This window comes from Cupressus sempervirens, chromosome 1 (genome assembly GCF_028749045.1).
Source record: "Cupressus sempervirens isolate cs-2001-9-10 chromosome 1, ASM2874904v1, whole genome shotgun sequence".
Taxonomy (NCBI): domain Eukaryota; kingdom Viridiplantae; phylum Streptophyta; class Pinopsida; order Cupressales; family Cupressaceae; genus Cupressus; species Cupressus sempervirens.
Genome location: NC_143118.1, coordinates 391,848,452 through 391,874,963, shown reverse-complemented (window position 1 = coordinate 391,874,963; position 26,512 = coordinate 391,848,452). Strand labels below are relative to the sequence as shown.

The window sequence follows — 26,512 nt, the reverse complement described above, 5'->3', positions numbered from 1 at the left end:
CCATCAAATATTGGCTGAACCAAACGGAGAACAGGAATATGTTCTATTCCAGAATACGTATTCCTATTCCGCTCACCAAACGGACCCTAATTTTTTAAAAAATTACATGATTCAGAAGAAACGCGTACCGTTCCTAACAAGGTTCATCCACGTGCTTTTAGCCCTTGATATTCGACAAAACTCAAATGCGAAGAAAATAAGATAAACTCTGTATTAGTCTCTTGCCCGAAAAAAGTTATTGAACAGGAAAAGAAGTCACACACTTTCACGAGTTACAGCTTTCTCAGATTAAGAACACCATACAAAAGCCATACATTACATTTGAGGATCCTCGGATTCTTCTTATTGCAGAGAGAAATGGCAGGGCACGCAGTAGTTGTTCTGTATCCAGGGCGAGGCCACATCAACCCCATGATGCACCTCGCCACAAAGCTCGCCTCTCTTGGAATCTCTGTTACATTCGTTCTCACTCAGGCCTGGCACAAAATCATCACACATGAGGCCCACAATGATATTTTCTCAAATGCTCAAAAACATGGCCTGGACATTTGGGCGGCCATCATTCTAGACTGCGTTGTGGGGGAATCAGAAAGGTGGGCTAACAAGGAGGTCTTTCTCCTCTTGCTCGCAAACATGGAATCCCATGTGGCTGACCTCATTTCATACCTCAATCGCTCAAGAGTCACAGCGTCCTACTTAGTAGCCGACATTGCGCTCAGTTGGGCAGTTCCTCTTGCCAAATGACTTCATCTCCTCTCTTTTTCCCTCTGGACGACCTTAGTCACATCTTTCCTCTACCATCATCGTCATCTAAACTTGGGTACAGATGAAAACTCAAGAATCATTACCAGTTAATTTATTCCTAATTGCTTGGCATTAAAAAATCAGATCTGATTGTTAATAATTTGTCATTGCAGTTGGGTCACAAGGCTGCACAGATGATATTCCCGGCGTGTCTTCCTTACTATGGACGGTTAAAATATGGACAAACTTAGCATGACAACTAAAGAAGCTAGACTTGACTTTTCGTACAATTTAGTTAATCCAACTATCATGGTTAAGGGATGGAGCTATTGATTTGGGAACAAACTTGCATTCTCATGAACAAGAAGCTATATTTGGAAACTAAATTACATTCTCATGGTATAAATTAAAATAAAATTTAGACAAAAAGATAATAAATACATATTTTAACATTGAAAGTGACTACATTTTTAATTTGCATACCATCCCATATATGCAAATGTACACATATTTAATAATGGAAAGGTTTGTGATTTCACAATAGAGTGACATTCAATAAATATATTTTTGAAAATGTAATTTTCCTCATAAAAATAATACAATTATAACATATAATATATTGATGACGATGATGTACAACTAGAAGTCTACATGCATCATCTTTCCACAAGAAAAATAATATAACTGCCATAATTTCTTTTTAATTAATAAAATTGTCTTTTGTTGGTTTCCTCAATGGCTTACCAAAGACAAAACAAAGTCAAACATGATTTTTTTGAAATTCACAAGAACACAGTGAAATTCTCCCAAAAAAATTGTTATTTTCAATCACAAAATACATAGATATGAAGATCAAATGCTCAAAATTTCAAAATAAATCATTTTGTTTTTCGTTCTTTTGAAATTTAGTCAATAGTACAATTTGTAGAGATATAGCCGCGGCCCTTTTAAACCATATACCTCCAACAGCCCAGGCCCTCCCCTACTTTAAAAAATAACATACAAAAGAAACTAGGTCATTCCACGTGCTTTCAACGTCTGATATACGCAGAAGTCACATGCCAAGAAAACAAAGTGAACTCCGGTTTTGTCTTTTGACACAAAAAAACATTACTGCACCGGGAAAGATTTCGTACTCTAATGATTTACAGCTTTCTGAGATTGAAAATAGCATAGAAACGTCCCGTTTCTCCTTATCGCAAAGGAAAATGGTAGTGCATGCAGTAGTTGTCCCATATCCAGCGCGAGGCGACATCAATCCTATGATACAATTCACCACAAAACTAGCTTCTCGCGGAGTCTCTCTTATGTTCGTCCTCACTCAAACATGGCACAAAATCATCACACAGGCCGACGACCATTTTTTCTCCCACACCCAAAAACTTGGTCTGGACATTCGGGCAGGCATCATTCCAGACTGTGTTGTAGGGGAATCAGAGAGGTCGACAAACATGACGGCCTTCGTCCTCTCGCTCTCAAACATGGAATCCCATGTTGCCCACCTCATTTCAGACCTCCATCGCTCTGGATCCCCACCGTCCTGCTTACTGGCCGACACTTACCAATTTCATGGAGAACATGATACTCTATATACCCATGTGTTGAATGAAAGGAATGAGCAACCACAATACATGAACAAATTAGTCACCTAAGAAGGCTCCTAGATTTATATTTCTGTAAGCAAGAAATATCTTTTAGCAGTTGAATACTCTAACAGAAAAATAGGAAATTAAATTAATTTGTTTTATCACCGATGCAAAGAACAAAATGATATTGTCGATAAGCGATATTAAATATATCTTAGACTTCTCAAGACAAACATTTTTGGCGATAATAGACAAAGATATTACAAGTATGATTCTCTTCAAAAATAAACTTAACATATCTAGTTGTGGGTTTGATACTTACAATCACACAATTAGGAAGTGATATGGATGCAGTGATTACAATACTCATCTAAGATAATTGCACTACAGTGTTGCCTTGCATTCTAATTCGTGGTAGCTTTACACAACACAACTAAAGAAAATGGTGATTTAAGATATTTACTAGTTTCTATCTCCCAAGTAAGAGAGAGAGAGAGAGTGAGATAGAAGAATGTATATATGGAAGGAGAGTAAATGTCACAAAAGTGTGTACAAAATCGAAGTTTAGGATTTGATACCAAGATTAGTAAAAAGAATAAAAATAATTTAGAAGGGGTGAAATTCTATTAAAACACCCAAGTTTAGGGTTTAATAGTCAAATTATAAAAAACAAAAAAGTTTGCAGAAGAACTCACTGCCAAATATAATCCCCAGTCTCATTGATAGTGGATACTTTGTTGTTGCTGAAGTGATTAAGAAATAGAACCAAGTTTTTTTAATATTGTTTCTTTGTCTACACCTTCTCCTCACATGTTCGTTCCACATTAGTTGCATTAAAACATGTCTCACATGCAAACATATATCTAAAGTCTAAATGCCTTTGTCAAGATTAACATATTTTTTAGAAGTGAAAATTGATAATACTACAAGGAAAAATGTGGGAAATCTTAGTTTAATAGAATAATTTCTAACAACTATAGAATAAAACACTTGTGCATGAATTTCAAAGAGTAAACTAATTAAAAACAATATGTTGAAAACTATAATATTTGCCTATGTCAAGCAGGACTAATAAAGAGGAGGAGAAAACAAATAGGAAAGTTAAATCTTACACTGTTAGGTTCTAATAGAAATATTATAATTTGACTTGTTTTGGAAAATATCTCCTTCTATCAATTAATGAGCTTAATCTAATAAATGGTTCATAAGGTACAACACTTGCTTAAAGTTTTACAAATGGGGTTCTAAGAAAAGTGATTTTAACCATGGAAGAAACTTTGTTGTTAAACATGCTCAAATTGGAGTAGTCTTAGGATGGGTGACTTCTTGGGAAGTCTTGGTGCTTCACCTCTGTGAGCATCACCTAGATGCAATGAGCACTAAATGCTCTATTCATTCTCATGAGAGATAGGTTCATGTGAACCACTATTCATGAAACATGTATCAATCATTTTGACTCAAAACTACATAGTTGAATCCTAATAACAATATCACAAATAGGAAAAGTTATCAAAATATGGAAACTATGAGGAATTCAAAAAATCCCTAATGTAGTAACACTAGAAAAAGGGAATATGGATAATGCAATCTATGTAGGGAACTATATTATAGAAAACTTAGTCCACTTGAAAAGCATGCAGAATGAGGGAAAAAATGGTGATATCAATCAAAGCATATAATGAATAAAGAAACCTTGTAAAGAAGAGAAAGTAAAGAGAACTCATAATGGTCTTGTGGGAAAATCTATAGGACACACAAAATACATTTTCAAGGAACAATAAATAGGAGGGAAGTATCATGAAATTATTTAGGATTGGAAGGCCAAAAGAATAGACTATTAATGGTGGGAGTTGGCACAAGATGTAGAATGAAAATTTTCTTATCAAGACAACTAAACAATGAAAGTAACACTAGTAAATGGATTTTATCTTTTGAGTACTCAAATAGTCAAACAAAGGTGGCAAAAGAAATTTAAAAACCAGTTTGCAAATGCTTCCACCAAAGTGAGGCATGACCTTTCAACCTAGTGACTACAATTTTCACCCTCCTATTATCAGGAGTGTTTTCAAACTCAAAGAACTTCTCCATATCAGAGATCAAATCCAACATAGCATCGGTGTCCAATTTTCCATCATAAGGATAAACTTCTACAGCAAGCTTTGAATGTGCCCTAGACAATACTTTCAACAATCTTTCCTCATCTTGATCTTCTTTAGGTTCTGGGTCAGAGTTTGGTGTTATTGCTTCATTATCACTCACATCATCAAGATGTGCTCCTCTCCTCTGGGTTGTATCCACAAAATCTAATCTGGCTGCAATTTGTCTCAATGTATCCAATATGGCATTGTCAGTATTTCCTCTACCTCAAACCATTTTTATAATCAGGTTCCTGCAAGATCGTAACCCTCTACAAATTATAGGTCAAATACTTAGATTTACTACCCTATAACCAAATCAACTTATGGTTCTACACGATCCAATTTCCACAAGGACAAACCACAAGCTCTGATACCACTTGACCTAGGGAGGCTAATAGAAACTAGGGCCAAAGTCACAGCTAGCTCCCAAATCCACCTGCAAGAGTAAACACAACAAAAACACAACACGGTGAATAACCACCAAAGGGGATAGAAGAGAAAAATACTTATTGATTCATTAAATTATCAACATATATGCCTGACTGTGAGGCCTTCCAGGTTATGACCAACAATACAATTCAAATTTTGATCTTCAATGATGATCTTCGCATTCTAACTCTTCTAGAAAAAAAATATTTGTTCCATCCCCTAACTCCTATTGACTCCCTAAAACTCAATCATAAACCTTCTTGAATACTTGTGCAGCCACAGGTCAACCTATCACAAAATTAAATTCTACATTAAATGCATGGACAACCACAAGTCACCTAGCAACAATTATTCAATACAAATACCAAAATTAAATATGCGCAAAGTTGGCCCAAACTAGAACTAGACACAAACAAATCGATCAAAGAAGGACCAAGACAAATATTGTCACTCGAGAATGCTTAGCACATACTAGAACTCGGCACCAATAGGAACTTGGAACCACTAGGAACTCAACACATACTAGGAACTCAGCAATGCTTGGCATTGCAACTCGGTCAACACTATGAACTTGATAGCAATAGAGAAACATGAAAATATGCAGGATAGCAATGTTACCCTGGATGCTCCTACATCAAAAGAGGCCTTTGGATTTCAAAGAGATGGATAAACATATATTCAATTAGATTTCCTCCCCCAAAATCTCTATTATTCTCAAGGGTAATCTAGAAGGTTTCTTTAATATATATCAAGACATGTATTAGACAAGGAGACCCAATACTCCATTTCTTTTTGTCATAATGGAATCCTTTGGTAGAACTATTAACAAAATCCACCATGAAGGAAAAATATCAAGCATTACAATAACTGAGTAACTCGTCAACATTTTAGAGATGATATTATCCCTCTAGGCACAAGCGCCATAGAAGAGGTTAAACAATTTAAATACATGCTAAACTTGTATATGGAGGCCTTGGGCCAAAAAGTGAATGCAAACAAATAAAAAATGTTCTTTCTCAATACTAAACCATGAGTAGAACAAGGCATGTGTAGATTTATCAAATTCAAGACAAGAAACTTCCCATTAAAAGATTTAGGTATACATCTAGACAAAGGACAATGAAATACTCAAATATGGTCACCTATTACTTCTAAGATGCATAAAAAATTAGAGTTGGAAAGGGAGACAGTTATCAAATGCAGGCGATAGTACCTATTTTTTACAATGTTAAGAAAACCATGGATAGAAAACTTTGAAATTTCTTTTGACATGGCACTTTTAATAACAAAAAATTTGCAATTATTAAATGGGATACTATATTCTAACTTTTCCTAATTGGAGGAATGGGAATTTAAAAAATAACATTAGAAAAACAAGGCTTTAGGGCAAAGATAATTTGAAACCTTTTTCAAAACCTTGAGAGAAAATGGGCCTCAATTTTACTAAACAAATACCTTAAAGAAGTAGATCATATCAATATTTTTAGAATGAAATATTTAATCAAATGATCATGTATTTGGAACTTTATGATTGACCGTAAAGAAATCATTTTTAATTAATTAACTTGGGATATAGGTAATGGAGACAATTCCCCTTTTTGGCATGACACTTGGATTGGATATGGAACAATAATTGACTAGGCTTGAATATTAATCTAGGTAATTATATCTCTAAAAATGATTTCAACCCTTCTCTAGGATGGTAATGGAGATAAATGGGTGGCATTCCTCTATCTAATGAGGATAAAACATCCCTTATTGAAATCCTACAAACTAGACACTTGCCCCTTAAAAACATATAGGATAATTTGGTACGGGGACAATCCAATGATGGAAAATAAAAAGTGAAGATTGGATACAACAAAATTATTGATTTACAATCTCTCCATAACATCGACATCCCTCTCAATTTATGTTGGAATAAGACTTGCTCTCTTAAAGAAGGTATGTTCTTATAGGCAACACTTAAAAAATGAATATTAATAGTAGAATGGTTTTAAAAACTTGTATAGGTCAGGCCCTCAAGATGCACATTGTGTGAACAAGAGAAAGAAACGGTTGATCATATTGTTTTCAATTACCCTTATGCCAAATTTTGTTAGAACAAGATTAGTGATAAATTGTATTGGGTGTCAACTCATCCTTAAAAATTGGTCAATTTTCTCAAAGCATGACCTTTTTCTCAAACAATCTATGCAAAGGCATATGGATCATATCTACTTCAATAATGGCTTGGAAATTGTGGAAAGAAAGAAATTGAAGGATATTCCAAGATAAGAAAATGACCTCTTCTTCTTTGATTAACAAAATAGAAGCTAGTATAGTGAAAACCACATATAATAGGCTCAATAATACTAATCATTTAGAAGGTAGTTTATCTATATGATGCAGTGCAAGGTAGGAGAATCCCCAAAGGACATGTCCTAGCCCCCAAAAAATAGACACACAATGGAAGATAAACAACAATGCAAAATCTGATACCAAATCACAACTCTTTATTCATAAAATATAACTGATTACATGCAATGTGACGGGCTGTAAGGCCTTCCTAATTACAACCAAATACAAAGCAATTAATAGGTTCTATAAGATCCCTCAAGATCTCATCCAAACCCTAGCTAGTCCAAATCCACACTCTGGTAGAAACCTCCAAGGAAGATCCAACTGGTACTTGCAAGCCCACCAAGTAATCTCCTTGTTTCCCAGGCCTTAGTTGCTAGCCTTTCTCAAACTTTTCTCCTCTACCACCTCCTTTTCTCCAAGATGGATGAATAATCACAATCCTGTTGTAAACTGCCTCACATTCGATGCTTTGTCCACAGACTCGGGAAAAACTCACTTTTCAACTACTCTTCAAACTTATTCCTCCTTCGAATGAATGAATCATGACTAAAGACTTCACAATAACCCCTACTTATACCCAACTAAGCCACAGGTTGGCCCAGTAAGCTACAAATTAAATATCCCTTGCATTAAATACTTGAAGAGCCACAAGTCAACCTCCAACAAAAATTAAATACCAAATACCTTTAAAGGCTTACAATACTTATTAAATTCATCAAAATTAATTACCCAAGACCCAAATAAGTCCACTCAACTCCACCAAAATCCCTTAATCATGAAGGATAGCCAATTACCCCAAGATGCTCCTGCATCACTATATGGGATGGAAACATAAGGAAAATATGGTTTGGTTTAATCATCCCACCCCAATATGAGAAAGGAGGAACACAAAGTAAAGCATACACAACTTCTTGTAAATTGTGTAATTCCAAATATGGATTGTTTAAGCTAAACTTCGATGGAGTCTCAAGGGGGCAATCCTTGTGGAGTAGGTATTGGCTATAGGAACACAAAGTAAAGCGAACACAACTTCTTGTAAATGGTGTAATCCAAAATATAGATTTTGTTTAAGCTAAACTTTGATGGAGACTCAAGGGGGAAATCCTCGTGGAGTAGGTATTGGTTGCATAATGCATTCATGGATGGCATAATTCAAGCTAAATTAGAAAAACCTATCAACAAAACCATGCTAATAACATGGCAGAAGCAAGGGCTTTGATAATTGGTTTAAATTTGTTATGTAAGAAATTAGGGATAAAGGAGCTAGAAATTGAGGGTGAATCTCAAAGTATCACTAGATAATATCCTGAGAAAATTGATGACTAGAAGGAAAACTGATATCCCCAGATGTTTGCTAGAAGAAGAATAAAATAAAACTTTTATCATTTTTAGAATATACTAAGACATGTTGAAACATCATAGGAAGGACATTTATTAAAAGTGGTGTTGATCCATCCAAATGAGTGTGTATGTATTTTTAGTTCAAATCTAGATATTACAATATTTAAAATACCAAAGTGAAGAGACTATAACCCAAACCTTTTAGTTTTTTCTAGGAAGCAAATTGGTTTTCTAATTCAATATTCAATTCACTCTTATTAATGTGATTTTAGAATCAATAAAATTATTTTATTTTTACTATTATTTTCTAAAGAAATATATACTCCTTAACTAAGTACTTGAAAAGGCAATAAATATGGTAAACATTGGAAAATTATATACTATGAGTTACTCAAAACTTATGACTACTTGGGTTTTTTTAAGTTGCATCACTAGACTACGTGTTTGAATAGGTGATAGGTGCTACATGAAAAGTAGGCCACGTGCATAGCTCCCAACAATAGGTGGCATTCAGTTGGCCACCTGCAACCAAACCTTAGAGCAAAGGCAGCTTGGACAATTTCTGAAAAATCCAATGAACTCATGGTGTGTTATAAGGTGAACACACTGCCAATTGAAGAGGATGTATGAGATTACAATGGAGTACACACAGATAGGTTAATAAACAACATATATACACTTGTCTCAACATCTCTGTACTGCAAAGAAATGAAGCCACACAGACGCCATGCCATTGGATTTGTGAAAATACCATTTTCACCATGGAGGACATGTTGGGATAAGCTGACTTAGCCTTACCACGATTTATTGCTTTATTTGTGCTTTCTTGGAAAGTTGCTAAATGAAGCTAAATTCTTCCACAAGAAAAGACTTGGAGTAGAAAAACAGAAAGCTTCTTTTTTTTGGTGATTTATTCTCTTATGCTTTGTTTTTATGCAAGGGTTGTGCATAAAGAAGTTTCTAAAATAATTTGTAGATGCATTGAATGTAGACACTTTAGAAACTGTTTGCTCTTGTATGAAAACTCTATAAGTACAAAGCATTGTAGAGAATAGAGAGAGAGAGATGAGAAGTTATTTGCATAGGGTTATGCTGTTGGATTTTCTCTAGAATGGAGCAAGATGTAAATCTCCATGTGAAGGCTGGAAATGTATTGTAACTTGTTGAATAATACATTAGCTTGATGGTTTTGAGGGTGGGGTTTTCACCTAGAAAGGTTTTCCCCATGTATATTTGTGTTCTCTATTCTTTCTCATTCTTCTAGTTCTATGATTGTAGAATAATAATCTGCATGTCGTAATGCTACTAAAATTTATTTAGATCAGTAAATTACAATCACTTTCCTTTAAGGTTTTAATTGTGGAAAAAAAATTGTCTATTTTCGCTTTTATGATATAGTAGTATTCACTTATATTTTCTTATTAGAAGTTGTATAAGGAACTATTGGAAAAAAAATGTGCCTACTGATCTTAGATGTATTTCTGGGGTGCTCTCTTTTCCCTTCAATTGGTATCAGAGCCCATTTTTGTGAGTTGCATGTTGCTTGCACGTGAGGATTCACAAAGTTTCTAATTCTAGGTATTTATTTTGTTAAGATTTCTTAGCTTGCAGAGCTTGAAGAAGTTGTTTTGAAGAAATTGACTGATAATTAATCCTTTGATGAGTGGAAGTCTTGCAGTTGATTTATTCTTTTAGGAGACAGTTGACATTTCTTGAAGGATGGTGAAGACAGAGAAAATAGAGTTGGTCATGTTGAAATGACATTGATCTGGAGCTCTTGGTTGACAGCATAATAACTCTTGATGCATGGGTATTTGAAGGTGTCTCTTTTGTTACCCGGAATGCATTGAGGCTATGGAGTTGATCATTGGATGATCTGGAAGCTTCTGGATAGCCTATCTCTCTTAGATGCATGTACTAGTAGTGGTTGTGGGATTGGTCTACAAGTGGGCCTGGAGTTCCAATATTATGTTCTCCTCCTAGATGTTTATACATGCATGGCTTGGATTCTTTTTTGTTGGATCTGAGGGGTTTATAGATTTTCCTTAAATAAATAAAAATCTATGGTGATTTTCATCTATGATAATCCATTATTCTGGGTTCAGTTGTTTGGTATTTTATTCAAACTTTGAGTCTTCCAGATGAGAAGTGGGTGTGGATGTGCATGGGTGTTCGTAAACACAATGTTTTGATAGGTTTTGCATCTTGAAATAAAAACTTGTAGTTTTTTGTGGATCTACTAAAGAGCTATCTTCTAGACTCTTGTTCCTTTGGAGTGGTACTAGATGAGATAGTTGTAGTTCTACATACATGCATTCTTTGTACATGGTGAGAGGAGGTTTTTTTCTTTCTCTGCATGGAGATGTTGTTACGTGATCAGTCACTCAACATTTCTGTGGTAATGCTTTGTTGGATTCCTGGACTCTGGTTCTTGATGTGGACATAATTGGAAAATCAGATTTGTGCTTGATCTGGTGTTTGAGTCATGTTGTCTACATGATTATTCTCTTTGATCTCATTTGCATATGTCACTAATGTGATAGTGGGTTTGCATGTTCCAATGATTGAATCTACAAGTTATGCAGTCAGGTGGGTAGGCCACCCATTTAATTGAAGCGGGATAACTTGGATGTGGATTGTCTATATCCACCAGATTTGATTTAGTTTTGGTGCAGACTTGTTAGCTGGCCTTGTTTGTGATCACTTGTGCATTTGTGTGGTTGCTTTGAGATGAGAGGATGGATGATATTTGAGTACTTGGATGGTCAGTTATGGAGTCCTAAAGCATGTTGAATTTCCTTAGTGTAGAGATCTTGGTTTCACCTAGTGTGATGTGTGGACTTGGATGATTTTCAGATTTGGAGGATGGTGTGTCATATGCTTGAAAAGCTTGGTATCATGTTTCAGTGGGAGCTTTAGCAGTGGTTGTATTTTCCCATCATATGGTGATGGATGATCTTCTTTAGTGTTGTAGATGTTGGAGGATGCCTTAGATCCTACTGTTGTAGAAGGGTCTTTCACATTTGTTGGTTCACTAGTTGGAGATGGTATCTTCATGTGATTGGAGATGTTGACATCTTTAGGATTCAAGGGGTCCTTGGTAGAGATGTTGTTTATGCTTTTATTTGATATGTTATCATGGTGGCTTTTATGTCATGGTTCTCTCTTTATTACTAGTTTAGAGTTGTGACATGATACAGTTATTTGATATGATCACATGAAGATGTTATCTCTTTGGAGGAGATGAGTTAGATCATGATGTCATGTTTATGTTCCTAATTCCATGGTTGAAGCTTTGACATTGATCTTGGTTTAGTTTCTTGGTATTGAGTACTTCAATCATTTGCTTGATACTTCATGATAGTGCTATGTTGGAGCGGAGTTTTGCATGGAGTGATTGATTACAGGTTCTTGTGGATACTTGGAGACTGAGGTGAGGCTAGAGTTCTCTTGAGATGAGAGACATGTTGTTGAGATGTATACTCTTGATGAGATTTCAATAGAAATTCTGAGGAGCCTACACCTTTTTTGGATGTGAGTTTAGTAGAGACGTATGAGGATATTGTTCTTGGATAAATCACAGGGTGACTTGCATATCTTGGAGGAGCATTCTCATTCGCCACTCTTGGTCTACTTAGCAGTTTATCACTTGAAAGCTATTGCTCAATGTCACTTTCAGGTGCTTTATCTTTTCTTTCATATTTGTGGATCTTGAGCTGCAGTTAGATGGTTCTAGAGGATTCATTATGAGAGATCATGGATAACATGATTATCTCCTTGAAGTGTACTTTCATTTATGATGACAATAGGAGATGGTAGTGGGCTGATTTCTTGAAATAGGGAATGGAGTTATTTGATCTTCTTTGAGAGGCTAACATCCATGTAGATTTATGATATCATGTTATGTTTGATCTCTTGAGGTTGAATGGTTTTGGATGTTGTTGTGGTTTTTCTCTTGGGGTTGTGAAGGAGATCATACTTGGCACAATTGACATTTAGAAGTGTTTGTAGAAGGACATGCTACATGATTATGATTTGCAGTTTCTCTCTTTGGCCTTGGTTATCTTCTTGGATGTTTGGGTTCACATAACATTATTTTTTGAGATTTTTTGGAGCTATGTGGTCACTCTTTTGTGGTCATTTGTTATCACTTGTACTTCACTATTTTTTGGTGATAACATGGTGGCTCCTTTATCTCTTTTCTTTGTTGGATGTGGAGAACATGGGAAATTATGGAGACTGGACAAGAGAGATGTTTCTTGTAGTGTTTTTGCTATAGGATTTGCATATCTTTGTGGATGGTCCTTGGTACTACATGGTTACACTTTCTTTGTGTTGTTATCAGTAGACTCAATATGCCATTTTTTTTTATTTAGATTCGACATTACCCATGCAGTGGAAGTTCTTGTATGTATTTGGCCTTCATCAACTAGTTTACACATAGAGCTTGAGGTTGCAGTTTATGGGTTGGTTATGTTGTTGGCATGAGTTTTCTGGTGTTGGATACCTTTGAGGTATGGGTGATTGGATGAGTTAGCATTTAATATGGATATTATTTTCAATCTTGTGGGTTTATCAGTTGGATTGGACCAATTAGTTTGGTTGTTGTTCTGGCTAATGTTTTATCTTGTTTTCTAGAGGATGACTTCACAATTTTGTTGGGCTAAGAATTTGATATTTTTGATACTTCTGTGTAGCTCATGAGCACAGTGGAGTGGTGGCAAGTTGTATAGCCTTTGTTATCACATGGATCTTATGCTTGTGTTATTTGGACAGGTGTCTAGTTGGACCACGAGAGCATATGTTATGATTTATGTTGTTTAATGGATGGCTATGATGATATAGTTTCATCAGTTTGAATCTTGTAAGGTCTTCGTCAAGTGGGAGATTGTTGGGATAAGGTGACTCAGCCTTACCATGATTTATTGCTTTATTTGTGCTTTCTTGGAAAGTTGCTAAATGAAGTTGAATTCTTCCACAAGCAAAGACTTGGAGTAGAAAAATAGAAAGCTTATGTTTTTTGGTGATTTACTCTCTTATGCTTTGTTTTTATGCAAGGGTTGTACATAAGGACGTTTCTAAAATAATTTGAATGTAGACGCTTTAGAAACTTTTTTTGCTTGTATGAAAACTCTATAAGTACAAAGCATTCTTGTAGAGAATAGAGAGAGAGAGATGAGAAGTTATTTGCATAGGGTTATGCTGCCAGATTTTCTCTAGAATGGAGCAAGATGTAAATCTCCGTGTGAAGGCTAGAAATGTATTGTAACTTGTTGCTGAATAATACAATAGCTTGATGGTTTGGAGGGTGGGGTTTTCACCTAGAAAGGTTTTCCCCACGTATATTTGTATTCTCTATTTTCTCTCATTCTTCTAGTTCTATGATTGTAGAATAATAATCTATATGTCGTAATGTTGCTAAAATTTATTTAGATCGGTAAATTGCAATCACTTTCCTTTAAAGTTTTAATTGTGGGAAATCAACTATCTATTTCCGCTTTTATGACATAGTAGTATGCACTTGTATTTTCTTATTAGAAGTTGTACAAGGAACTATTGGATACAAAATGTGCCTATTGATCTCAGATGTATTTCTGGGATGCTCTCTTTTCCCTTCAAGACACCTTTGCCAATAGTACATTAGTTCTTCCTTCTTTACAAGTTAATTTTCATTCAATCATAAAGGAGGAGTACCTGTCGTGAGAGAAATTCTTAGAAGAGGATCCACAACAGTAGAATAGACACCGAAACAACTAAAGCCATATTTTGGTTAGAAGTAATTGCTACACCGCTTGTCATTTGGAGGAGCCTATACGAAAGGAAGCCAAAATAGAAGAAGAAGAATTAGTATAGGAATTGTTCTACATTCTAGTCAAAGCACATTGTGAATCTATAGGTGAGTGCTTGAATCGACGCATGTGCAAACAAAATTGTTACTCATAGTGGCAAAAATGAAGGATAACTTCTACCATAAATTTAATTAAAGCATATCCCCAAAACTATAGGGAATTCCAAAAATGAAGGAATCATTGAAGTTATATATGAGCCATGATTACGACCAAATGTGAAGTTGTAATAAAAAATTCAGATTGAACACAAAGCAAGGGAAATCTATAAAGAATATTTGTAGCATTTGGCTTCAAAGTCTCCAACACGTAAAGTCTTGTCTAACAAGAAAATTAGATCCACATCTGTCCAGCATAGAAGATTATGATAGATGGCATGATGTTTTGATCAATGCATAGCATGCAAGCCATGTGCATGCTACAATTTTGAGGTATGCCAGCACTAAGGAGAAGTCAAGGACACAACTAACAATAGTGATGGAGATTTCCAATGCTTGAACATTATTATTAGACAGTCTTTTTAATTAATAAATTATTTAAATATTCTAGTTTCATGACTATCTATTTCAACAATAGTCATATTAACTATTCAAAAATCTTGGTTTTTTATTCTAAAAAATTGTTTTTAATAAAATTGTCATAGAACTCAATTTCTACAACTAATATTAATTCACTCCTTAGGTTGAATTCCCTTCTCAACAATTCTTCAATTACTTATCATTAATAATTCTTCTTCAAAGCTTCCTTTAATACACTTGCATGAATTCTACAATAATTTTCTAAATTTAGAAATATGGATATTTTTCTAATGAAATAGGCTTAAATTCTATCTTCTATGATGATAATTCTACACTAGTTTTAGATACCTGTTTTATCTATGTGTACAAGTGCAAAACCATAATGTTGGTGCCTTCTATATTGATGTTTTTGTATTCTTTTCAAATGCTATATCAAAATCCACCACCTTCCAAACATCTCAGTCTTTTTGTAAGAGACATCATGACTTTCTAGACGGGAACTCTTTGCATAAATAGACTAAATATAAGATATAAAAATAACTCAAAATAAAACTCAAATCGGTTGCAAGAATACACAGATAGACAGTGGAAATTGAGGAGCCTATATTTTATTGTCTCAACTGCAATACGCAAATGCACCCAACAACCAAATGCTATATAGAAATAAAAAATTGTCTCAATTGCAATACACAAATGCACCCAACAACTAGATGCTACAGAAATAAAAGGAGGAGAAAACAAATAGGAAAGTTGAATCTTACATGGTTAGGTTCTGATAGAAATATTATGATTTGACTTGTTCTTGAAAATATCTTCGTCTATCAATTAATGAGCTTAATCTAATCAATGATATAACACTTGCTTAAGGTTTTACAAATGGGGCTCTAAGAAAAGTGACTTTAACCATGGAAGAAACTTTGTTGTTAAACATGCTCAAATTGGAGTAGCCTTAGGATGGGTGACTTCTTGGGAAGTCTTGGTGCTTCACCTCTATGAGCATCACCTATACACAATGAGCACTAAATGTTCTATTGATTCTCATGAGAGATAGGTTCATGTGAACCACTATTCATGAAAAATAGATCAATGAGTTTGACTCAAAACTACATAGTTGAATATTGATAACAATATCACAAATAAGAAAAGTTATCAAAATATGGAAACTATAAGGAATTTTAAAAATCCCTAACATAGTAACACTAGAGAAAGGGAATATGGATAATGCAATTTATATAGAGACCTATATTATAGAAAACTTAGTCCACTTGAAAAGCATGCAAACTAAGGGAAAAAATGGTGATAGCAATCAAAACATATAACAAATAAACCTTGTAAAGGAGAGAAAGTAAAGAGAACTCTAAAAGGTCTTGTGGAAAAATCTAGATGACACACAAAATACATTTTCAAAGGGGACAATAAATAGGAGGGAAGTATCATGAAATTATTCAAGATTGGAAGACCAAAAGAATAGACTGTTAATGGTGGAAACTAGCACAAGATGTAGAATGAAAGTTTTCTTAGGAAAACAACTGGACAAAGAAAGTAACATAGTAAAAGGGATTTTATCTTTTGAGTACTCGAATAATCAGACAAAGCGATGTGTATTACCCATGATAGTGTGAATGCAGGGGAGAAGAGTGATGTAGGATTGTATTTGTTATTTGTAATTTGTATTATATATTCTTTAATAATTGAATAATTCATTTTTAATTTTTAATGCATTTACTTCCCTTGTTGCAATCTAAATGTTAAATTGGAAGCAAAGAGTCTCTATGAGTATTTTACATTTAAGTTTTGTGGTTGGGGTCAAAAAAAAGTATTTTGACTTAAATCAAGTTGTCTCATCCCATCATTGAATTTTTTTGCAAAATTTACTAAATTAAATCAACAAAATATAAAAATAACACATATTATGGAAAATATAAGAATCAATCTGGTCACTTGTTTCAATAGACACTTTAATGAACTATAATCGACATACCTATTCCAACTAAAAAATCAATCTTGAATTCATTTGTTTTTGTCTTTGATAAGTGGCCCATATTTTTCGAACAAGTCAAATTGTGGTATTTTCTAGTAGCAATGGATTCAACTATGTAATTTTTTTGTAGTTTTTGCATTTTTTGTCTTCAAATTTTTGTGTGTGCATTACCAATGTTGCCTAAGTTTTACAATACCACCTTTGCTACAATCAATGAACCATGTGTTTGCAAGCTCATTCGAAATGTTTTCATTTTAGAATTAAAATAATAATAACTAATTTTCATTTACTTCTATGAAAAATAGAAGTAATATTAACTTTTTACTTTACCCATACAAAGTGATTGGACAATAATATTATTTAATAATTTAATAATTAAAACTCTCCCAATTTCTTACCAATGACAAATGTGGAAAACAAAGGGGAAAATGATTGCACAATATTTTAATATAATTTAATAATTTAATAATTAAAACTCTTCCAACTTCACACATTTCTTATCAATGACAAATGTGGAAATTAAGGGGAAATTAAAAGTACAGATGAATTCTACCATTAAAATAGACAATTTAATACTATACGACTCTTTAAATATTTTGTATGATTGCCAAAATTGTAATAGTTCAACTTAAATTAAAATGTACAAAATTAAAATAAGACAAATAAAAAAAAAAAACTTTTCTAATCAACCTTATTATACATAAATTTCTAGTGCCCTTTATACAGTACGATGCCTTTACTAATTCTAGGAATAATAAACAACTCTTTTTTTCGTGTCCTCAATAATCATGATGTGATTCATCCACAAATTTTACATGACTAGAAATTCGGTCAGGTATCATTTATTTTTGCCTTTGATAAGTAGCCCATATTTTCCAAACAAGTCAAATTGTGATATTTGGTAGTAGCATTGGTAATTTTTTTGTAGTTTTTGCATTTGTTATCTTCAAATTTTTGTGTGTGCATTACCACTACACTCAAGCTCATTCAAAATATTTTCACTTTAGAATTAAAAAAAATAGTAACTAATTTTCATTTACTTCTAAAAAAATAAAAGTAATGTTAAATTTTTACTTTACCCATACAAAGTGATTGGACAATATTTTAATATTATTTAATAATTTAATAATTAAAACTCTCCAAACTTCACACAATTCTTACCAATGACAAATGTGGAAAATAAAGGGAAAATTAAAAGTGCACATGAATTCTACCACTAAAATAGACAATTTAATATTATTCGACTCTTCAAATATTTTGTACGATTACCAAAATTGTAATAGTTCAACTTAAATCAAAATGTACAAAATTAAAATAAGACAAAAAAAAATTTTAAAATAACTTTTCTAATCAACCTTATTTATACATAAATTTCTAGTACCCATTATACAGTACGATACCTTTACTAATTCTAGGAATAACAAGAGCTCTTTGTGAGCTGGAGTCCCTGCCTTTTGGGTTAATAATAGGGTTATCTTTGCTAGCGTGTAATTTGTTTGTAAAAAAATAATTTTAATTGACAATTTTATAATCAATTTGTTTATAAAATTGATAATGATTTGCTAAGGAAACATGAAAAATTGAACAAAAATATTACATTTATAAGTTAAATAATGAAGATTACATGATATGTACATTCTAATTTTAATATTTACAATTTTATTTTAGAATATAAATTATTTCACGTCAAGCTATTAATTAAAGATTACTTTTGACATCAAAATAAAAGCCTCACAATTTATTATCATATAGATTTTTAATTATATGTAAAAATATAAAATAGTCATTAGAAGCCAAATATATAAATTTAACATTAACATGTTAAATATCAAATTTAAATATTAAATTTATTAGTATTATAACATTTGATTTGAAAAAAAAAAAATCTACTATAACATTTAATTTTTAAAAAATTGATAAAATAATAATTTTTTTAAAATTATTAAATTTTAATAAATATCTTATTAATTATAATTTAAATATTCTAAGTCAACTCAAATTATACACATTAATTTCTTTTCATTAGTCATTACATTAATTTCTTTTCATTAGTCATTACATTAATTTCTTTTCATTAATCATTACTTTAATAATTGTTTTAAAACCCACGTATTCTTGAATCTAGAAGCGTTGCAGTTTTAAAGAAATTGAATTCTAATGAATGAATGCCTTCTGTCAGTCACTTCACCGCTTACAAAATAACATTTTATTCTGCCCTTCAACCATTGCTTTGTGTTATCATATTTGGTGCCCCCAAACCATTCGCTGCCCATCACTCTTGAAAATTTTATTTTATTTCACTTGTTCTGTTCATGAATCGTGAAGACTGGAATAGTACTAACGTCATCAAATTGATTCTAAAATTTTGTTTAGATCGTTTCATTTTATTTACTGTACATTTTTCGCCTACTTTTCACCTAATCAAACTTTAAAATCCTTTTTAATCATAAAATATAAGCAGAAAACGTCAATGAGAAAGTTTGTGAGCCTTGTGATCTCGATGCGTGTCGGTTTGGAAACCGATGTATCAAACTTGCAGATCGCATTTATCCGAGTAATTTTGTATTTTTGCCGCTTAGTGGGAGTAAGTTGTGAAAAGAACATTAAATCATTAAATACATCTTTTTTGGCTGAGAAAAACATTAAATACATCCTTATCTTTTTGGATTTTTTTTCACATTTTTCAATTCGAAAAATAAGATTTGAGGCCAAAAAAATAGAATCTGACCAATCAAAAAAAGAATTTATGTTGTTATAAATGAATTTATAAATATAAAGACCAAAACTTTAGGAATATGATTGTTTTTTCAAAAAATAAAATAGGGAGGGGGGGTAAACAAAAACATTAGTACCCTGCCTTTTATAGGCAGGGACTAATAAACAACTCTTTTCTTCATGGACCCCCCACCCAATCCAACAACATTACAGCAGATAGTTGACCGCTTGGCATTATTAGAGAAAGATAATGCAGCTCTGAAAGTCACAACTCTTTCTCTCTCAGTCGTTTCCCAAGGTCTCTTAGTGCAGCTCTGAAAGTTCGAATCAGTGAATCAAACTCTCCAGGATACTATTCACTCCCTATCTCAATCATTAAATGACTTGAACTAGCAGGTTGTAGCTAATTCTTCATGCATCCAAGACCTTTCTGAAACTTTTACCACACAAACGGTAGGCATTACAAAAGATATCAGCTCCATTATTGAAGACTTCAGAGACATTGGAAACCTCAAGGATAAGCAGACCGAGCTTGTTAAAAAACAATCATCTCTTTTGACTAAAACAGAGCAGCAAATTAAAACTTGGGCCTCTACTTGCAAAAACTCCAGTACTATGCCTCTGCCAGTGGTTGAAAAAATTGTCCAAGAGAAGTTGGCAGAAGACCGAGTTAGGCGCTTTAGGGAACTCAACCTTTGGGTTAGAGGTCTTCCTTCGTCCTCCATTGATCCTCTCCCCACAGGGTACTCATTTCTCAACGAGCAACTGGGTATTTCAGATATTACATTAGACAAAACATGGTTTGGACATGATGGCACCCTTTTTCTTAGGTTTCTCTCACTGGCTAATCGACTACAAGCTCTTAGGGCAAAGAAGAAGCTCTTCCTTATTCCCACAAAGATATTTCTTAATAAGGACCTCACAAAATCACAGGTAGCTGAACTAAAGCACTCTAGGAGTCTTGTGGTAGAAGCAAGGAGCAACGGAAAATGGACAGTAATAAGGAATCTAAATGCAGTTATTCGTGACTCACCTCCCAAGGGTTGGGATAAGAGACATATCCAAGCCAAATAACAGTCTTAAGCACCAACAGTTTGGCAAGTCTAAGCCCTCCATTGGCTCTTTGCTTGTCAACTGTTGGAATGGCAATGGTTCCCTGTGGTCTTTGTCAGGCTTACTTCATGATGCAGTTGGGGATGTTGATTTGTTAGCTGTTACCGAAACTCATGAGAGTTCTGCTCGGCCCCTTCCAGGCTATACAGGGTATCAGTGGCTTTTAGTTTGTAGAGTGGAGGTTCGAGCTTCGGGTGGTGTATGTGGTTCTAATGGAGTTGCTTGTTTGATTAGAGATGATCTGTTCAGTACTACCACATTGGTTCTTTCTCACACTTATGCCAAATTTATGTGGATCCGAGTTAGAGGTACCAATCACCGTCAGAAAGATATCTTCATTGTTGTTTGTTACTTCTTGCCGACTACCTCACCTTACGCCATTCATAGTGTTGAGGATGGGAACCCTTTTTCAGACCTATTCGAGAGCATCTCCAAGTTTGGGGCTATGGATATGGATGACATCATCATCTTAGGAGATTTTAATACACGGACGGACTAAAGATCTCCAGACCCCCCAATATGACCGTGGGTCTGATTTGATTTGTACTACTGAGAGGGATCTTACTAGTATGGGGCTTCAGCATTTATCCGAGGATCACAATGGACCTCTAACTTGTTATGGTCGCCACCTTCTCCAGCTCTATGAGTCCTCCAACTTGGTGATTTTGAATGGCCTCTCTTGTTTCCCAAGTTCTGAGCTTTTTACGTGTTGGCCTCATAGTGGGGGTGCGAGCGTGGTGGATTACATCCTTGTTGTTGCTTCCTTCCTCCCCTCCATCCAATATTTTACTATCTCCTGTCTTCCCTTAGCTGATCATGCCCTTCTTAGCCTTTCGGTCCGTGTTTCTTCCCACCCTTTATCACACATCTCTACTCACCCTAGCCGATTCCGCCCCCACACTCATTTTTGTTTCGAGGATAGTGATCAAGACCTCTTCATTTTCCATTTGAGAAGATTCCTCTGCCCAGCTAGCTTCACGGATCACAATCAGGTGTCCACCATGTTTCACTCACTAGCTACCACGATGTGGGAGTTGGCTCTCCTCTCTATCCCTCATCACTCCATTTCTAGCACTCACAGATCGGCTCGACGAAATACTTGTCCCATGAATCAGTGGTTTGATGATGACTATAAAACTTTCCACCGCTCCTTGCACTTGGCTTATGATACTCATTCCCCCACTTTCACCAATTTAAGGCTCTCTTACAAACACTTTCTTCGCCATAAGAAGTGATTATTTATTGCTTCACAGGGCAAAACCCTTCGAGACACGCTTATTCTGTATCTCAAGTTGTTTTGGCGCATCATGTTCCCCAGGCATAGCCAACCCTAGTCCACCCCCGACTTTCACCTCCTTGCTTCCCATATCTCCATGTTGTATGACATCTTGGGTCAACTTGCCCCCCTTCCCAACCCGCTCCCCCATTGTCACTTATTCTCCACCTCTAGCATTTATGAGGCCATCAGACTTATGAGATGCAACAAGGCAACTGATGAGGAGGGTTTTCAGGCTGAGCTCTTCAAACTCGGTACCACGATCTTGGGCCCTTATCTCTCTACGCTCTTTAATAGTGGTTTGTTTTGGTCTTCCAGACTCTTGGTCGAGACACATTATTCACTCGATCCATAAGTTTGGGCTGACCTCTAATCCCAGAAACTATAGGACCATCATGATTGGGCATACATTTGCCAAACTTTATGCTACAACTTTGAATACTATTTTATCCAATGCGCTTGATAGGAGGAATTGCAGGGCTAAGTGTCAAGCGGGATTCAAGACAGACCACCAGACCATAAATCATATCTTTACACTACGAGCTATTATCGAGGAGGCTCGACATCACTCGAAGAAAGTCTACTATTGTTTTGTGAATTTTCATAAGGCTTTTGATTCCATCTCCAGAGCAACCCTTTTTCAGAGACTGAGAGATATTGGTATTTCTGAAATCTTATTGACGACTATTATGAGGTTATATGAGACTGTGATTGGTAGACTCAAGACCATAGAGGACCTCTCTGATCCTATCCAAAGCACCATTGGGGTGAAGCAGGGCTGCCCTCTCTCGCCCACCTTGTTCGAGATCTACATTGATGAACTCAAAGCTTTTCTTAGTGACTCCTCGCTTCCAAGTGATGGTTGTCATCTACACCAGGTATTGATCTCCATCCTTCTCTTTGCTGATGATGTGGTTCTTCTTGCTTCCTCTCCTGAGGGTCTTAAGAGGCTTTTAGATAGACTTGCATCTTTTTGTGATATGAGACAGCTGGTTGTGAACCTTGAGAAGACTCAGGTTATGGCCTTCAACGATCTAAAGACTTCACATCTCCATTTTCACTTCCAAGGTCAAGAAGTTGAGATTACATCATCTTACACATACCTTGGGGTTAAGTTTTCTGGATCTCGTTTCAACTTGAGATCAGCTATTCAGCCTCAAATTAGTAAAGGGTTGGGTTCCCTTGCCATGCTCGAGAGACAGTGCTTCAAACACCACTTTCAAGATACATCATCTAAGCTATCCCTCCTGGATTACTTAGTAAGACCCACAATGCTCTATGGTTCGGTGGTTTGGGGTACTTCTCTTTTAGACTCGGATTGGGCCATGATTGAGCGTACCTAGATTATGCTCCTCCGTCGGATTATCAAATGTCACGGTTCTACCCCCCACAATATTATTTTGGCTGAGTTCGGTGCTCACCCATTCAGACTTGCAGCCATTTTTGACTTGATCTGGTTTCTCCACCGTCTTCGTGACTTTGCTGACTCGGAGTAAGGCCAACACAAATACCCTTATTTAGCCTACTGCGCCTCAGTTGCTATTGTTGACTTCAATCTTGCCACTAGAGCCCGCGATTGGTATGCTCAGGCTACTATCCTACTGAGTTCAATGGGGATCGACATTGATCATCTTCCTCCCTACCAGTTCTCATTGGATGCCCTTGCTCATCTACTCCCTTCTCGACAGGAGTTGAACAGGCATGTCAGACTTGACATTTACAAGAAGTATATCATACGGACCTGGGTGGATCCTCCAGGGTGACTATGTCCAAGGATGGCTTTCTGCGTTGAGCACTTCTTAGTTATCCGAGATGGGATTATTGTATGCCCTAAGTACTTACATAGATACTGGACTCACACCCTATGTATCTCCCTTGGCTCCTTTAGGGTGGGCTCGCACAAACTCCGAATTCAAGTCGATCACCATATTGCTAGAGAGGATCGGGTATGTACACTTTGTACCTTAGCAGAGGCAGAATCTGAAATTCATTTTCTTTTCAGATGCCTCATATACTACGAGATTAGAAGGAGATCTTACTATCTGTTTAGAGATTGCAGATCCGTCTCAAAATTTTTTAGGTACACCAATCAGCATTGCATTGCACTCTATCTTCGTGAGTCCTTACAGCTTCATGACAATACTTTACAGCGTTCATTTCCCAAGAGTCAGACCCAAGCACAGCTTATTACGACCTTCTTCTCACCCTTAACTCCAACTCAAAGTGTGAAGCGACCATACAATTTCCTTAACACGAGTTGTTCCAGATCAGTGAGACCCCGCAAAGGACCTTTTTGCCAGTGACACTCCTCTCGTAGCACTCAGCTTCATCAAAAGGCTTGTGGTAGCCACATAGATCAGTCGCTGTTGAACTTTTTCCCTGTGAAGACAGATACCTAATCTTTTCCGTAATATTTCCTGCTTTTTTTTTTTTTTTTGTGCTTGTTCTTTTTTGAACACCGTTTGGTGCTCCGTTTGTCTGCTTTTTCCTTACTATAAGCTTCCAATCCCATAGACCCACGTTGTAGTCTTTTGTTGAAGATTAATAAATTTATCTTATCTTATCTTCGTGCCTTCAATATTCATGCTGTGATTCACCCAGAAATTTTCAAACCATCCATCTTCTGGCAGCCCAGCAGAAGAAACGTGCACCGTTCCTAACGAGGTTCGTCCACGTGCTTTTAGCCCTTGATATTCGACAGTACTCAAATGCGAAGAAAATAAGATAAACTCTGTATTGCCTAGTCTCTTGCCCCAAAAAAGTTATCAAACAGAAAAGAGGTCACACACTTTCACGAGTTACAGCTTTCTCAGATTAAAAACACCATACAAAAGCCATACATTACATTTGAGTATCCTCGGATTCTTCTTATTGCAGAGAGAAATCGCAGGGCTCGCAGTAGTTGTTCCATATCCAGGGCGAGGCCACATCAACTCCATGATGCACCTCGCCACAAAGCTAGCCTCTCATGGAGTCTCTGTTACATTCGTCCTCACTCAGACGTGGCACAAAATCATCGCGGAGGCCGAGGAAGATATTTTCTCAATGCTCAAAAACTTGGCCTGGACATTCGGGCGGGCATCATTCCAGACTGCGTTGTGGGGAAATCAGAAAGGTGGGCTAACAAGGAGGCCTTTCTCCTCTCGCGCGCAAACATGGAATCCCATGTGGCCGACCTCATTACAGACCTCAATTGCACAGGAGTCGCAACGTCCTGCTTAGTAACCGACATTGCGCTCAGTTGGGCGGTTCCTCTTGCCAAACGACTTCATCTCCTCTCCGTTTCCCTCTGGACGACCTCTGTCACATCTTTCCTCTTCCATCATCGTCATCTAAACTTGGGTACAGGTTAATTTATTCCCAATTGCTTGGCGTTGAAAAATCAGATCTGATTGTTAATAATTTGTCATTGCAGTTGGGTCGCAAGGCTGCACAGATGATATTCCCGCCGTGTCTTCGTTACTATGGACGGAATTTGTGGCCGGGCGTCCCCCTCGACCCTCCCCTGCGAGCAATGAGATTGCGCGGTGTATTATAAATGCGAGAGAAGCAGACTGGATTGTCGCTAATTCTTTCTACGCCTTGGATTTCAGGGCAGTGGATGCCCTGCGCTACAAAATCCCTGTTCAGTGCGTGGGGCCGTTGAACATGCCCTTTACCCATCGCAAGACCCTTTCACAGTGCAGTCATTGCCTGGATTCGAAACCGGCCCGATCGGTCATCTATGTTTCGTTTGGAAGCTTTGTTAATGTGGGGAGAGCTCAGGTGGGGTAAATTGCTGCGGATCTTATGCAGAGCGGGTACTATTTTGTGTGGGCGCTTCGTCCGGATGCAGAGGCGTCTCATGTCGGTGAAATGTTGCCTACTGGTTTTATGGAGAAATGTAAAGATCGGGGCTTGATTGAGCCGTGGTCTAATCAGGAGGAGATTCTTTCACATCCCTCGATTGGGGGGTTTTTCAGCCACTGTGGATGAAACGCTGTTTTAAAGAGCGTTTCTGCGTGTGTTCCCATTTTGGGGTTTCCAATTGGGATGGACCAGTTCGTCAATTGCATGCTCGTTGTGGAGGAATGGAAGTTTGGGGTCAGGGGGAGGAGTAGAGAGGATGGAAACAGGGTAATTGGAGCAGAAGAGATTGCGGAGAAGGTGAATGTGTTGATGGAAGGGAAGGAGAGCGAGAGATTGAGAGTAGCGCTGGAGATAATTAGAGAGGTCGCCAGAGAGGAAGTCATCGACGGAATGTCTGCCAGTAATCTGAAACTACTTGCCGATCGATTGAAAGCAGGTCAAAGGACCAGGCAAGTTGAAAAGGCAGAACATCAAAACAATTTAAGATGACTAATTGCTGTCGACCTCTCTCAATTGCATTTCTTTGTAGTAGCAGCCACGTGCACGATAGTCAATATTCAAACTCACAAGAGAGTCATGTCAAATACACAGGTCTTGAACAGAACTAGTTAGTTAATAGAACCTGAGCAAACA

At 36.1% G+C, this 26,512-nt stretch overlaps 1 pseudogene; it reads left to right on the top strand.

Annotated features, from left to right (window-relative positions):
- The first annotated feature begins 357 nt into the window (after positions 1-357).
- On the top strand, positions 358-26,512 carry LOC149577937 (uncharacterized; annotated as a pseudogene).